This window comes from Manacus vitellinus, unplaced genomic scaffold (genome assembly GCF_001715985.3).
Source record: "Manacus vitellinus isolate BGI_N305 unplaced genomic scaffold, ASM171598v3 scaffold_4_pilon, whole genome shotgun sequence".
Taxonomy (NCBI): domain Eukaryota; kingdom Metazoa; phylum Chordata; class Aves; order Passeriformes; family Pipridae; genus Manacus; species Manacus vitellinus.
Window position 1 is genome coordinate 28339569 of NW_021940604.1, and position 15322 is coordinate 28354890.

The 15322-nt window shown below is 37.1% G+C and overlaps 1 protein-coding gene across 3 annotated transcripts in view; it reads right to left on the minus strand.

Annotated features, from left to right (window-relative positions):
- KLHL32 (kelch like family member 32) overlaps window positions 1–15322 on the minus strand; it is a 118000-nt gene that overhangs the window by 23037 nt on the left and 79641 nt on the right. The window lies entirely within an intron of this gene.

Here is a 15322-nt window from a genome sequence, read left to right on the forward strand (position 1 = left end):
AAGCAAAACATTTTGGCCAGAAAAAAAAGTCAATATCTTTGTATCCTTAGCATATTGGACAGCACTATAAATCTGATCCTATCGACTGATAAGCCAAAAAGAGTCATGAAAGCAACACAGTTATTACAGCAATCACCTTAAAGCACCACCAAGGGAACTTCAAAAAATAAAACTTGGACTCCACTAGTTAGGTCTTTGAAAACCCTGGAAATATATATTTTAGCTCTAAACTCACACATAATTTTGCTTTTTTTTGGATTTTATCTAACTCAGCAAGCCTCAGGTGTTCCAGACTGGAATCTCCTGTCTCATAACCACATCTCTATTGACAACGAACAGGGATTTCCAAAGGGTCTAAATCTGGACCTCTAAAAGGGTCCTAAGTCCTCCTCTCTCTCTAGAGACTACAAAGGACAAAAACCTTAGGATATTCATTTAAGCATTTTATTTAAGTAAGGTGAATGAAATTGGTCTGTATCACCCATTTAAGAAGAAAAATGTAAGAAGTGCTGACAAAAAAAACCCACGACACAACAAAACACATACACACAATTTTTCAAAGCCTTGAGTTACACATGAATATTTTTAGAAGGTAGTAACCACACAGCACAGCCTTCAGACTCTCTGCAATTTTATCAATCAGGTACTATCTTTCAGTGGGCAGCATGGAAAATGAATGTCTCAAGCCTAGATGCAGGAAAGCCTTAAAGATAAAAATCTTTTTCTTCTTTTTATTTTGAATTTAAAATGTGCATAAAAATAAGACTGTAATGAGCTGCATGTGGAACAATCAAAATTATGAGGTATTTGCATTTCTTGTGCACCTTGAGCCAAACAACTACAAAATTATGCATATGATTCTCTCAATCTGAACACAGTAAATATTAATAATCTCTGAATCAGCAGTGAAATGCCTTTTGCCCCGAACCCTGAAGAGACTTTCCAACTCAAAACGTTGTAGTACAGTGACTGAGACCACATTTACAAGGCACTGAGCTGAGGTATGTGCGTGTAGCCTGTGAAAACAAAGCTGTGCCATCCCCCACCCTCTTTACACAGAGACATTTTAAAATTACCTGTTTGTCAGTTTTACAAATGTGTGTCTACGTAAGCAGCCCCCAGTGCGGCGCTGCATTAGCAAGTAGGCGTGCTTCCATTTGCTCGTTCTGATTTTACAATTAGAATTAAAACATTTGCTCTGTTCAGGGTAAGCTGATAAACAGGGATTTTAAAATTTCCTTTTTTTTTTTTTTAATGTGAAAAATGAAAGAAAAAGGTTCCTCTAGATGTATTATGCCTTTGGGCTTCATGTGAGGGAAGGGAAAAAAGACAGAGAAAGCTACTGTGAAGGTCACAGTGAAAGAACTTCCTCAGGGCACAGAATAAATTAAATCCCAAGGAAAAAATAAAATGTGATTTCCAGAGTGTGAGGCACAAACTCAAAATGACAATGATTGACAGCCAAACTATATCCGTGCAATATCGAAGACTGCACGTTCTCATTTACCTCAGTGTAGCCAGCAAGCGCCCATTAAACATCCGTCTGATGCCCAAATTAACCTTCTTGGCAAACTGAAAGAGGCACAAACTATCATAATCAACCTTTCATTATCACAGCAGCCTCTAGTTAAAGGGTCAGAATAATTGTGCCATCAGAGCCCTGATTGTTTTCAATCAACAGACGACTGGAGTGACAGCTCAGTGATGGAGTAGTTTGATGAAACCGCACCAGGCCTAATCAGAGCAGATGAAAGGAAGGCATGATTGGTGCAAATGAACAGTCGTGCCTCTCTTTTTCATTTACAATCTGAAATTACTCTTAAATTTACAGGGTTTTTTCTCCCTTATGAGTACCTCTGAAAGAATGTTTGACTTATTATGGGTTCTGACAGTGCAGAGTTATAAAACACAGGTATGGTTTTCAGCCCAGGCTTTAAGTGGGTATTCAGCATAATTTTAACAAATTCACTCTTGAAAAGCACAAAATGACTAAAGACTTCCAGTGACCTAACCTTTCAGTGCTGTTTGATTAGCAGAACAATTTATCACAGCTCACATTCTTCGTGATAAGAGAAGATTAAAAAAAATGGGTAAAGATCTCTTGCAAATGTTTTCTCTTAGCTGATATATTTATTGCATTATTGCTCTCCTGTTCTCTCTCTCACACACACAAAAGAAAAAAAATTAAAGAACACTGCATTAATAACACTTTTCCTCTTTGAATGAATAATAGAATCCAAGCAAAGGTTTGTTTGGAGATGAAAGCAGAGACCAATTATCATGCCAGTGACAGCATCAATATTTAGTTTTCTGGTGGGTTGGGTTGTTCATTCCCACATTCGAAAGGATGGAAAATTAATCAATCCCACCAGGTGTTTCTTACCTTACTATCAGCACAGATTCAGTGTCTCATAAATGAAAAGGCAAAATTTGGAAAGAATGAAAGATTCAAGTTTCCTGCACCTCCTCAGCTAGTTCATTTCCTCTCCCAGACTCACACTGCTCCAGCCACATGGCATCTCATCCTCACAATTCTGCTGTAATGAAAGTGAGGTCAAAAAGAATCAAACTGAATAGTACCTCTCAAAGAAGCAAGTATTTCAAGTGGTGAGTGGTAAATCTTTTGTTCTGTGATCCTGGTCATCATCAGATGTTCTCTAGTTTGTCAAGCATCACAAAATGCTTGCCAATGTTCAGGTCAGCCTACTAAAACAAAAAAGCAGCTTAGAAGCCAAGATTAAGATTTGCCTGAAGGGGGAGTGGATAGAGAAGTTTGATCCAAACACTAATGGTTCTTAAGAAATTTTATGTCGTATACCTCTTCTCATATGACAGAATGCAAGTTTTAGTTCATTAAAAGTTTGGGGTCATAAGCAGAACATTAATATAAGTGGAAGACACACAAGTGCCCTCAGTGGAAGAAGCTGTGAGCAGACTTGCACATCCTTGCTGACACAGAGGATGCCATTTAGAATTACTGAAGTCTATTGTTAATGTAAGTAAATTGAAAGGCTTTCTGGTCCTTATTATTTCTATATTAGAGAAGTCTTGCTAACCTCAGAGAGCACGAAGGCTTCAAGCCAGCCCAATTAAGATTTATTAGCTCCAAGTCCTAGGTAAAAGAAGCACAACCAAAGTTGCTCAGTCTTCCAGTGATTTGGCAAGTACTTCCCCCTCAGTGCTTCCACTTGGCTGACAGCTGAGTTTCACTTTCCTTCCATTTCAAATATTAAATATTTTCCAAATATAAAGACACTGTTTATGAAATATATATATATATATCTATGTATATATCTATATATTTAGTGAACTCTTGGAAATGAACCCAAAACATTCCTAACACACCAGTGAGGAAGGGAAGTAACAGTTTGGGAAGCTGCCAACACATGCTTTCTTGGATGCAGCAGAAAGAAGACTCAGAAGCAAACATGTTTCTTTACATAAATAGCAATGTCTCACATTCAGATTTCCCCATCACAAGGGATCACAGCACATATTCAAAGATCCTGTTATTCTGCTATTTGTCCCCAACTCCTACCCAGACAATCCCACACTAGTTCTAGATCCTTGCTTCAGCAGTGGCACTGGCATTGTGTACAGGAAGGCCCCTAAAGTGTCCTCCCAAACTGAAGACTGAGATCCCAGCTGGCAGGAAAGACAAAATATGCATCCTTCCAGACTCAAACATAATCACTGCCATGCAGTCAGACTCTTAGCTTCACAGATGGACAGGGTTTGGAGGACCGAGGGATTGGCTCAGGCAATAAGGAGGGAAGCCAAATATAAATGAGTTATGACTCCAGGAAATATATGGCCCCAAAGGAAGATCAGAGAAGACCAAGGTTCATTATATCTGGAGGGTGAAAGCACTTTTTAGTGTATGTCCTCCTGACCTGTGATCAGCCTCTGCAAAAGCTGCAGTGGATTTGTCCAGAATACTACTTAGGGAAGCTCTTGGTCTGCTAAATAAGAATTACTATATCTCTTGGTTGGAGTTTGCTGGTTTGAGATCTGTGTGATGTCAAGACAACCTGCAACTTTCAGAACATGAGCTCTGCTGTCTGTAAGCCACTTTACAAGAGGCAGAAATTTGATTTCGATCTTTTGGCTGAAAAACACTGCACCAAGCAGAGTTATTGGCTGAAGTGTCTAGATTTATTTCATGATATTATACTGTGATAAAAGGAGAGGTACATAATGCAGTTGTATTAATAAAAAAAATTATAAAAATAAATGGCATTAAAGTGAATCACAATGTATTAAAAATACTTCTCAGTTTTTCTCAAGTGCTGACAAGATCCATCTTTTTAAAGCATTTAAGCTGAAAAGCAATCATCAGCAGTTGTCCGATTTCCTCACAAGGCTGCCAGACAAAAATATTGTCCTGTACAGTCAGTTGGTGCAAGGAGGGTACACAACCTACACATTTTTGGCAGATTTCTTAGTCATAATTAAACAGATCCACTGGTAACAATTTTAATACCTGTACTTCCATCTCAGAAACTTTCATTAAATATTTATGCACAACATCCTTGTGAGGAAGAGAGGAATTCTTCATCCAAAGACAAAATCTCCACCAACCAAGTAGAGTCCCTTGCATTCTCACTCCAGTGATTTACTGCAAGTTTCGTTCTTCCCTGGTGCTATATAATTATAATGGCCTTCTCAAAAGGGAAATTATTTTATCAAAAAGGTTTGTGAGAGAGACAGTGTTAGTTCAATTTTTTATGTATGTGTTTCTTATGAAACACATAGAAAAAACTGCCAGTTTAATAATAACAGTTAAGAATAGAATGTATGCTTTTCAAAATTGTATTAACTTCTTTTCACATTTTCTCTATTTCTTACATTTCTCAATAAAGATATTTCCACTTTTTAAACTTACAATAAAACAACCATGATGAAAAAAATCAGCTTTACAAAAGGCTAGCCAAACTACATTAATATATAAAATGATATACGGTAAGGAAGAGTTGCTATAAAAGAAAAACTGAACTTCTCATCTACTGGAGCTCAAAGTGAAGTAAGGTACAGACAGAAGGTAAACTCTCAGCTGTTGTAAATTATCACAGCTCATGGAAGCTTGCCATTTTACACCTTCTGGGGAATCTGAACTTCAAAATTATATAGCATTTTCCTTCCAAGTATCTCAAAGCAATTTATAAGCAGTAAAACTCAAGCTTCTCTGAGAGAAGTGTACATTTCAACCACTTTCACAAAGCGGGAACTAAGAGAGAGAAAAATTAAGTGGTTTAATCAAAATCTTCTGTCCCCTCAAGATGTCCAACTGAGTCTCTTTACTCCACTACAAAAATCCTGTGGAGATTTTGGTGCTCCATGCCACAGAGCAAAGTCTGGTGAGATGCAGGTATCGGAAACTGAGGATAAAACAGTTCCCTAAATATCATCTGTCAAAAGTACTTGAGGCATTTTTTCAGCTCTAAAGTACATCTCCATACAAGCAATAAAACTGCATTTTTTTCTTAACTTTGGAGCAGCAAAGACAAAACTATCCCATAGTGTGCTTCAAGTCCACTCTTACTCTTGTGCAACCAGGTCCTCAAGCCATGAAGGAGTTTCCTCTCGAGTCATTTGGAGCTTCTCTACAAAGGCAGACCTACAAATGCGCTTCTTGCACCTAACTTGTTGTTTCACTATGATAGAAGGAGCAAGCAAGGCCCAGTGTAACTCCTAGCAATGACACTCCATACTTAGAGGTGTGTGTTTAATGTATGAGCTTGTGTGTAGCTCCTATTGCAACAGAATTTACAGCTACCCCACTACTCACAACCACTCTATTTTCCTGTGCATTGCAATGACTGTCACAGCTGGGAGCGTACAAAAATAAAATGAGCGAGCTGGGATTGATCACACTGGAAAGGCTCGACTTACTCCTGCAATCAAGGTAAATTTTGTTTTAACAAGATCATCAAAAAAGGAATTTGTGGAAGATGACAAAGCAAAGCAAATAAAACAAGAGCAAAGCAAAGCAATAAAACCAAATTCAAAATATGGCCTCCAGAAACACAATCTTGCTTTTTCCAGAGACACAATTTCACTTTTTCCTTTGAAATAAGTCCAGCCATAGATAGTTAGAAACTAAAAGGAAGTCTCCCCATCATAAACATTCCTAAAATGTAGATTCATAGGTCCTTAAAACCTGACTCTCCTTTAATAATTGGATCAAATGGCAAGAAGCTCTGAGGTAAAAACTTATTGCCATCCATTTTCTAATTCATCAGAAAATGCACAAGTTTGGACCCTCCATCATTTGTTATGATGGTAGAACCAACATTGCTAGGTGCTTTATATCTGGTAAGTTTTTCTTAAGTTGCAAAGAACAGAAGCTTATCTCTTCATAAACACATCTGTCTAACTAGGGCTCTTAACTGTGATTTTATTTCAGTTTAAGGAGATCAGGGTTTATGATAGCTTTTATCTTTTCTGGAACAGGGTAAGGACAGAGCACATGGGAGGTGGAAAAGGATCTTCCTCCCAGGAGCCATCATTTCAAAATCTAGACTCACTCTTTTTTATTTTTAGAGGAAACATTCAGGCTGACATCAAATGCATTGAAACTTTACATAGCCACATTTAGCATTAAAATAAGTTGCTGGTACATAATTATAAGTGGAAATGACAATTTTTCACCATCTGATGCACATTGTTTTTATTGCTATTCCTCTCTTGTTACTTTTACCTCTGAAATGTATTTTAGAAGTGTAGTGGCTCACTATGGAGACAGGATTCTACAAGCTTTCATCAGTAAAAGTTGTTAGAAAATGAAATAGGCACAAAATCAACAAAATTCTATAAAAATGCAATTCAGTTCTGTGAAAATTAGTCTAAATAGTTCTTGAATGTAAAAAGATTCCTATTCCTTTCTTCCCTATTGTTAGGGTATAATTTTCTAGGGATTTAATAGACAAATCCAACAAATCACATAAAAATGTATCATTTTCTATAATAATCTTTACAACAGCTATATAGGACTTGTATGTCATTAATATCTTTGGTCACACACAAAAACGTACTCCAAAGTATATGCTCTTCTTAGTTGGTTTATAAATATGCAGGCTTTCAACACACTGTTACTACAAAACCACCGAGGTCAAATTTTCCAACTGAAATCCCAGAATGGTTTGGGTTCGAAGGGACCTCAAAAGTCATTAGTTCCAACCCCCCGCTGTGGGCAGAGTCCATTACACCAGGTTGCTCAAAGCCTCATCCAATCTGGCCTTGAACACTTCAAGGGATGGGGCATCCACAATTTCTCTGGGCAACCTGTTCTAGTTCTTCACCACTCTCACAGTAAAGAATTTTTTCCAAATATCTAATCCAAACCCACTCTCTTTCAGTTTAAAACCATAGCCTCCTGTCCTATCGCTATGTGCCCCTGTAAAAAGTCCCTCTCTAGCTCTCTTGTAGGCCCCCTTTAGGTACTGAAAGGCTGCCACAAGGTCTTTCTGAAGCCTTCTCTTCTCCAGCCTGAACAAACCCCACTCTCTCCATCAATTTATTGACTTTCATTTAATCCCCACATGACGGGCTTCAGATTAATGGAGGTATCATTTTTAAGCGATGAGTTTAATTTTTCAAAATCAACTTATCTTTCTCATAAAAGCTATTTCTTTTAAAAAATAAGTCACACACTTAGAACCACATTTGTAAACGATTTAAGATTCCAAATGTATCTAATGAATTAGGAACATCAGAGCTTCCCCGCTACAAGATTAACACAAACATAAATTTATTATTTAAACTGACTAAATAATATCTGAAGCAAACAAACACCTGCAACTGCCAAAAGCTGAACCTCATAAAATTCACACCTCTACATAAACATTAAAATAGGCTCCACCCTAAAGGAGCACTTTGAAAGCTTTTCAGCATAGATTTTCACTTCAGAGACTGTGATCTTTAGATCTGTCATTACTATCCCACATAGACCTATAGCTTGGAAGCCACTTCACAGTAAGGCTTCTTAAGATCTTTTTGACAAATGTATTTGTTGTAATTTCTTCCATTTCTCCCTGACACGAGGGAGTCCAAGGTGATCAAAGGAGTATAAGGAACCCTTTGTCCTAAAGCAATGAAACCCCCAGCCATGCAGATCACTTGCACATCTGGAAGCTGCCAAGGGTGGCACAGTTGATGTAAGCAAAGATGTGCAGGAGTGTCACTGCTTTTCTATCTCCTTGCCTCCTCAACCTCCTGGAGCCACTAGTGTCCTGGTCCTGGAGCAGAAGTGATAGCACAGGACAACAGCTAATCAGATCTCAGCAGTCATGCTGAACTAATCCACTTATTAGCAGGTCTAGACATATGAGTGCAATTTTACTACATCTGCCTTGGCACAATTATTTTAGGTGCCCAACCCCAAAACTAGATTCTAAATATCTTAACATATTGATGACAATTTGTATGATTTCAGAAAACCTAGAATTCAACCTTCTTTCTTTCTTTTCTCTTCTTTGACTTTGTAGTTACAAATAGAAGTAATGCTTCTACCAGCTCCCAAAGGAAAACTTGTTGAAATATGGAGCTTGGAATTCTCACAAGAGCTTCTAATTTTCTCTCATTTTCCACAGGCTTAAGTCAACTGGTAACAGTGTTAAACAGCTTTACTGGGAGTTTGAAAGAGTAGAGATTACTAAAATTTATATCTCTGAATGGAAGACATTAATTAAGGTAGAAACAACAGACTGCCTCATTTGATCATCTGTGGTATCTGTGGGTTGTAGACTTCATGTTATTTTCTTTAACTTAAAAATTAAAGTAATTTATATTTCCAATCACACCTGGCTTTCATAATAGCCTCAGCAACCTTTTTATATAACCATATACGTGTATACTAATACAATTATACTTCAGCTAATCTCCAATAGATTAGAGCCACAAAGAGCATAGCAGTCAACACAAACCCCACCATAACAGACAAATTCAAACACAGAATGTAATAACATGAAGTCTTGCTGCATGTACACCTTGGTGTTCTTCTTTGGCTTTCTAAATCAAAATGCACATCCATTGCTTAGCTGAAGAAGTGACCTAAATTCAAGAGCTATGGGCACAGCAGCCTTTCTAAATACTGGTGTGATATTCTGTGCACTTCTGAAGGTAATCTGGGATAAATAAGGTGAGGCAATATTACTGTAGGACAGTGAAACAAAAGTAATGCTCTTCAGTAATTCTCTACTGCTCACAGCAATAGTAGCAAAATAATCAAGTTTTCTGATTGGAATCAACATGCATCAAAAAGAAAATTAGAAGAACACACAATTGTTCCTAACATAAACCCAGTTTTAGTAGAGAAAATCCCTTTCTATACTGCTATACTTGATAAATAACAATAACAATATTAGCTAACATTGGAAAAATAGGAGGCAGAAACTTTTAAAAGTTCAGAACAAAAGCATATGTAAAGTTCACAAAACTTTACTGTCAAGGACAAGATTAAGAGCCCATTAGAATTAAGCTAAGGCAGACAAAGGGGTAAGGTGTTTCATAAAATAAGGGGACAGCACCAACAGGGGCAGCATTTATTTTCCCTGTAAGCCAAAATGCCATTTTGGCATATTACAAATGATGCAGAAATTGTATCAGGAAAATAGTGCATGCCCTGAGCACATCAGCAGGACAGTGTGAGGTTCCACTGCTTGATCCACATATCCTGCATGAACCCTGTTTAGTCCACAGTTCCAGTGGACACTGACCTCCTTGAAGCCCTTAGGCCACAACTACCAGCTTGGCCTATATATAATAGATGTCCTACCAAAAATATTGCATATGCAACATTAATCCTACATAGTCTGGAGATACTGCAAGGAATCAGGGAAGATACCTATGTTTATGAGGATTAGCCTTAGGAAAAGGAAATATATATCCTATCATAGGTTATGTTTTCCCACTGCTTTGAGGGTAACTATGTGATCTTGCTTGCAGCTAGTCATGATACACACAGTGCAACAGTGGATACTGGGATTCACAGGTGGCCCTCTGGTGCTTTTATGTAGACTACTCATGAAAAGGGTACAAAAAAGGAGGTGAAAGCACTGCAAAACATGCATGGGCAATATGTTAATTTTCCCATGTAGCCTCACCAATTCACCTGTCTTGATATACATCAAACTCCTTTTTTCTCTCCTACATCTCACTTGATGAGAGGCTGACACCTACATTTTAGTGTGGTGGTTTTCTGCTTAGGGTAAATACTCACTAGGAACGAGCATTAGACCAGACATTATTTCACTTATTGCCCAAGAGAGCACTTAAGCTTATTTCTTGCACAGTGAAAGGCTAATATACTGCTTAAACATAACATTGACTACTGAGATGCTTTCCTTCACTTACTATTTTATGTCATTACTTGTTTTGCACTAAAATTTTAGTTCTCATTTAGCAAGGCAATTAGGCCGCATTTCATCAAAACATACATATATCCCTGAGAAAAATTATTTTTGCTCTCTCCATATTAAAAATTGCTCTGCAATACCAAAAGATTGACAGAAAAAAAATCAAGTACTGTACTGAAGTAGTGGCAAGCTTTTACTGGAACATGACAACCCATTTTAGAAACTGCTGTTCTGCATAGGTAAATGTGTGCATCACTGGGGATGAATAGAAGATGTCTTTGGGCCTTTCTGCCACAATCTGTACACTGCGAAATATCCTACAGCAGGATTTCTGCTGAATACTTTTGGCCCTCCATAAATGTCACCAGGAAATTCAAAATGGAGCTCAAGTATAAAAAAAGGTAGCTGAAAATAGGGCACTTTACTCTCCATTAGAAGAGGATAAACATGACTGTAAGAAGAAAACTGGATTTGTACATTTTTTTATTTTTATAAAAGAGATGTTAGTAACTCATATTGACCTATAACACTATAGCCTTCCTGTCATTTATTTTTCTATTTATTCAAGCAAAGACAATTCTCTAATATAGAGACCAAACACCGGTTTTGGACATCACATCTGAAGGAATAAAAAGAATAACTAGTGCTACACTTTCATATGTGGAACATGTACTTCATGAACTCAAGTTCAGAATTTACATGCAAAGAAGTTAACAGGGCTAGAATGTCTTAGGAGACTACCCCTGGAAAAGACACAACAAAGTTGCATGTTTTCTAGCTGAATAAACCACTCATGTAGCTTTATTTACCAATTTTTCCTAGATTCCTTGTTTATCAGTTGATTACCAAGAAACCAAGATGCATGGCAAAGTAAAAAAAAAAAAAAACCAAAACCAAGAAAAAACTTCTAACCTTGGCTTCAAAAGCACTGAAAAATATTAAAATTGGTCTGCTTTTAATGTTAGCTGTTGAAAAAATATATATCCTTTAACCACCTACTTAAACAGTAGCAGAGATGGAAGAAACTAATCTATACTGATCTCACATTAAGACTTATTTCCAAATGTGATTTGGGAGTTGACCTTGGATGAAAGGCAGTATTTAATACCTGACCAATGTGCTGTGGGGAGACAGAATGATCCAGTAGATATTTCTATATGTAACTATTAGTATGATCTTTGAAATACGAATATTTAAGCCTTGTGACACTGAATTTTCTAATAAAAATCATAAGGCATAACTGTATTATAACTAAGGCTGACATTAGTTTTTTTTCATAAATCTTGGCTTGCTTTCTATTTGCTAAGGTTCCAAGAACAAGCCCTCTACTGCTACATTTCTCCAACACGTTCCATCTTACAGGGTTGGTTACTTTTTCAATTATCAAGAGAAAGAATTCACCTGCTTCCTTAAAGTAGAGCCAATGAGCCTATCTTATAATGGCTAATTATGAAAAGACTCACTTTTCACTTCAAGATAAAGTACACATTTATGTCCTTGTCAGGACTGCTTCCTGTGGAAAAAAGAAGTGCTGCACAGATCATGATGAAGAAGAAAAATACTAAAAATTAGGTTTTTCTCCTCCAACTTCTTCAGGATTCTTCCTTGGTCTCTTTCATCTTTTTTTTATTTAATTCTTTCTTACATGTTTTAAGTTTACACATTTTAATGCAGCTGACAAATAATAAATTTCCTGTATACAAAATAATATTTCAAATCTCACATGCTAGTAAAAATGTAAAAACTCAATATGAAACCAAATCTTATGTCAATAATAATCCTTATTACTAGTTTAGCCTACCTAAAAAACCCCTAATGATGGAGGCTAGTAAATTTCTCCAATTTCACAGCCTATGCAGGCTTTCTGGTGGGCTTTTTGTTGTTTATTTGTTTTAAGAAATACATCATTATAGTCCTTGTCTATTGTCTCCACTTAAAATAAGACATTTACATGAAGCCAAAGAGTCTGAAAAATCAACAGGAATTACTGTAGTATTCTACATTAATCCATATCCTAGCACACTGCCATTACTATTACTGTTTAGCTTTCTGAAACTTGATCTGTTCACAGTTGTATTTCACCATATTCACTAAAATCGTCCAATTGTAAACTGGTGGTCTAACAAAAACCCAAAATGTGACAGATAAGAACTGAAGTCACTTCAGTTTAAATCACATTCAAGCATCACTCTGTGTTCACATTTTGATACATTAAAATAACTGCCTTAATCTTTATGTGCATTAGGATCAAATCGCCCAGTGGACATTGGGAATTCCAACTAGTGTAAATAACTGTGCTCTGCAGACAGTGGCATCCTTTTCAAAGGTTCTCTGAGGGAAACTTTAATTTGTGCCTAGGGCTCCGTGGTAGCCTACTAGCAAAGGTGCCTTGGGCACATGCTGAATTAATATCACCATAACGTGCAGGCATGTGTGTGCAGGAGGCCACACTAGTCACAGGTAAGACAAATCAAATGGTAGCATCCCCCCATCAGCTTTTCTATTATCTCCCCCACTTTGTGCCAATTTCCTCCAGCTTCCCCAACACCTCTTGCTTTGCTGTTCTTCCTTAAGACATGGGATGGGGATTTGTCAAAGTCAATGAGCACTTTATTACAGTGAGAGTGCTCAGTAATGAACAATTCAGCAATTTAATGAGATTCTGTAGATCTGTCTCCAGCCTGTCCATCAAGTTTCACTTCTATAAAGCACCCTGACACTAATCCTCTGGCATGCCCAATCTTCACCCTGGGCTGAATATTAGATTCTTCCATGGTATATTGCATTACCACTATAACCTTAGCAAAAATGATGAACTTAACTACACTTGAGGCAATATAGCTGGTCTGATTTGATTTTCTTCTATTGGGTTGCCTATGAGGGAATTACTTATTTACTAAGATAAAGCAAAAAACCAGTTTATTATTTCCTTCTGAATGCCCAAATTGGTAAATATTTATATGTGTCTTTTAATTCATTCTGGAGACCTGGAATATTTATAAATATATATTTTTTTCCTGGTTGCACAGACTGAATTAAAGACACCCATGCACGTTTTGCCTGCAGCAGAAACTAGTTTAAAAAAATTCTTCAGAACAGCATTAGTAACCTTTAGAGAGGCAATTACGATAACACTTAAATGGACAGTGTGGAGTTTGTTGTCACTCAGAAAGCAGCATATTACCTATAAGTATCTCTCCCCAGTATGACCCTGCAACAGAAACAGAGCGCTTGTCATATTTGCCTCGCGAAGTGCTCATTGACTGGAGTGCACACAATTAAGAAAATTATTTCTGAGTCTTTCTGCAGGACAGGACAGGACAGTGACACAAGATTTAAAAACTCCTGATGCCTAAAATGGAAGAAAAAAGTATCATTGCCACTTCCCAAATGTCATTACAGCAGGTTCCAGACAGCATATTACTCTGGATGCGGTTGCTCACTACTGAGCTAGCATGAAGTTGTACTTGCATGGCTTTCTGCAGCAACTTTTCTAGCAAAAGTATACCCAAGCATGTAGCTAGGGGATTTCACTGACCCTGCAGAGAAATGATGATGAAACCCTATCAGCCAATCAGACATCTCCATGAATAAGGGAATGTGGGCTAGGACTGCAGAGTACTGTACTGTGCCTAAAAAACCTCAACCAATCCCAACCCATCATCATGTGTAGTGTGCTGCAGGTTCTGTTGTACAGGTATCCTCCAAGGATTAAGACAGGAAAAAGTCTAACTTCATATTAGTATTTGCAGAAAATATCATCTTTGTAAAATACTACATAATCTAAAGGCTCAAAGTCTTGGAAACAAATATGCCAGTTATTAGCCTGAAGGGTTAAGTTACATCTACATACTGGTTTTGTGGTTTTTTTAAGAATAAATATTTTGTTCCTGTGTGACATTATTAATCCACAGAACATGAACTGACCCACAGATAAAAACACATTTTACACTTAGAGAAAATGATGGCATACAAATGTAATTATTTCCTTAGAATAATCCAAAATATAAGTAGATAAATAATAGGCATTGAAATACAAATCAGTTTTCTGACTCACAGTCTTCTCTGTTGGATCAATATAACCTGTTTCCTAAAAAGAATGTACAGGTTTCTTTCAAGCAAGTTATATTCTACCTTGAAATACAAAGGAATACTTTCCTCTATAAAACATGACAATAAAAAGGAAACAGAGAGAAGTCTTTGGGTAGCCAATATTATAGAGATTGCCTTCCACTATATCATGAATTACAATTTTTAAAGACATATTATAGGAATGTTTCCAAGGATAGATTTTGGTTTAGTTTTTGTTTTTCTCTGAAGAGGTGGTTTTTTTCTATTAGGTTTCCTCCCAAGACACACACTTAAGGTCACAACATAAGGCTTTTATTTTGTTAATACTCTATGGGTAGCAATCTGGCTATTTTCTAGATCCAGCTTTTTTAAAGGAAGTGATTGCCACCTCCAGCTTTTTGCCACAAACCTTTCACTGAAGCTTCCACCCATCTCTTAGCAGAGCTGCCTGTGTGATGATTCTCTAATTTGCTTCAGGCAAAGTCAGCTGTGGTGGCCCAAACAATTTAAATGACTACTGAAGTTACACAGCTAAATGTGACTGATGTGAATGGGACAGACTGCAGAAGCAGGTTTGCCACCAGACTTGTAGCACTAGCCTCATCAGAGGCAATGATAATTGAGTTGCATGCATCAGCCATGTCTTCCCACCAACGAAATCCGATCTGGAAGGAAATCTCGGGCTATATTTAAGTAGCACAAGTTAAGCAGTATGACAAATTTCTCTTTCAAACAAAGTAATTGCATTAACACAACACAACATTTTTGGAGCTTCATTTAGAAATTTCCCTCAGTTGTTATTCACAGTTTTTGCTCAAGTGCTTATTCTCCCTCGAGATTGCTCCAGGGTTTCAAAACAACAGATTACTGCTATGGTTTATAGAGTATCACACATT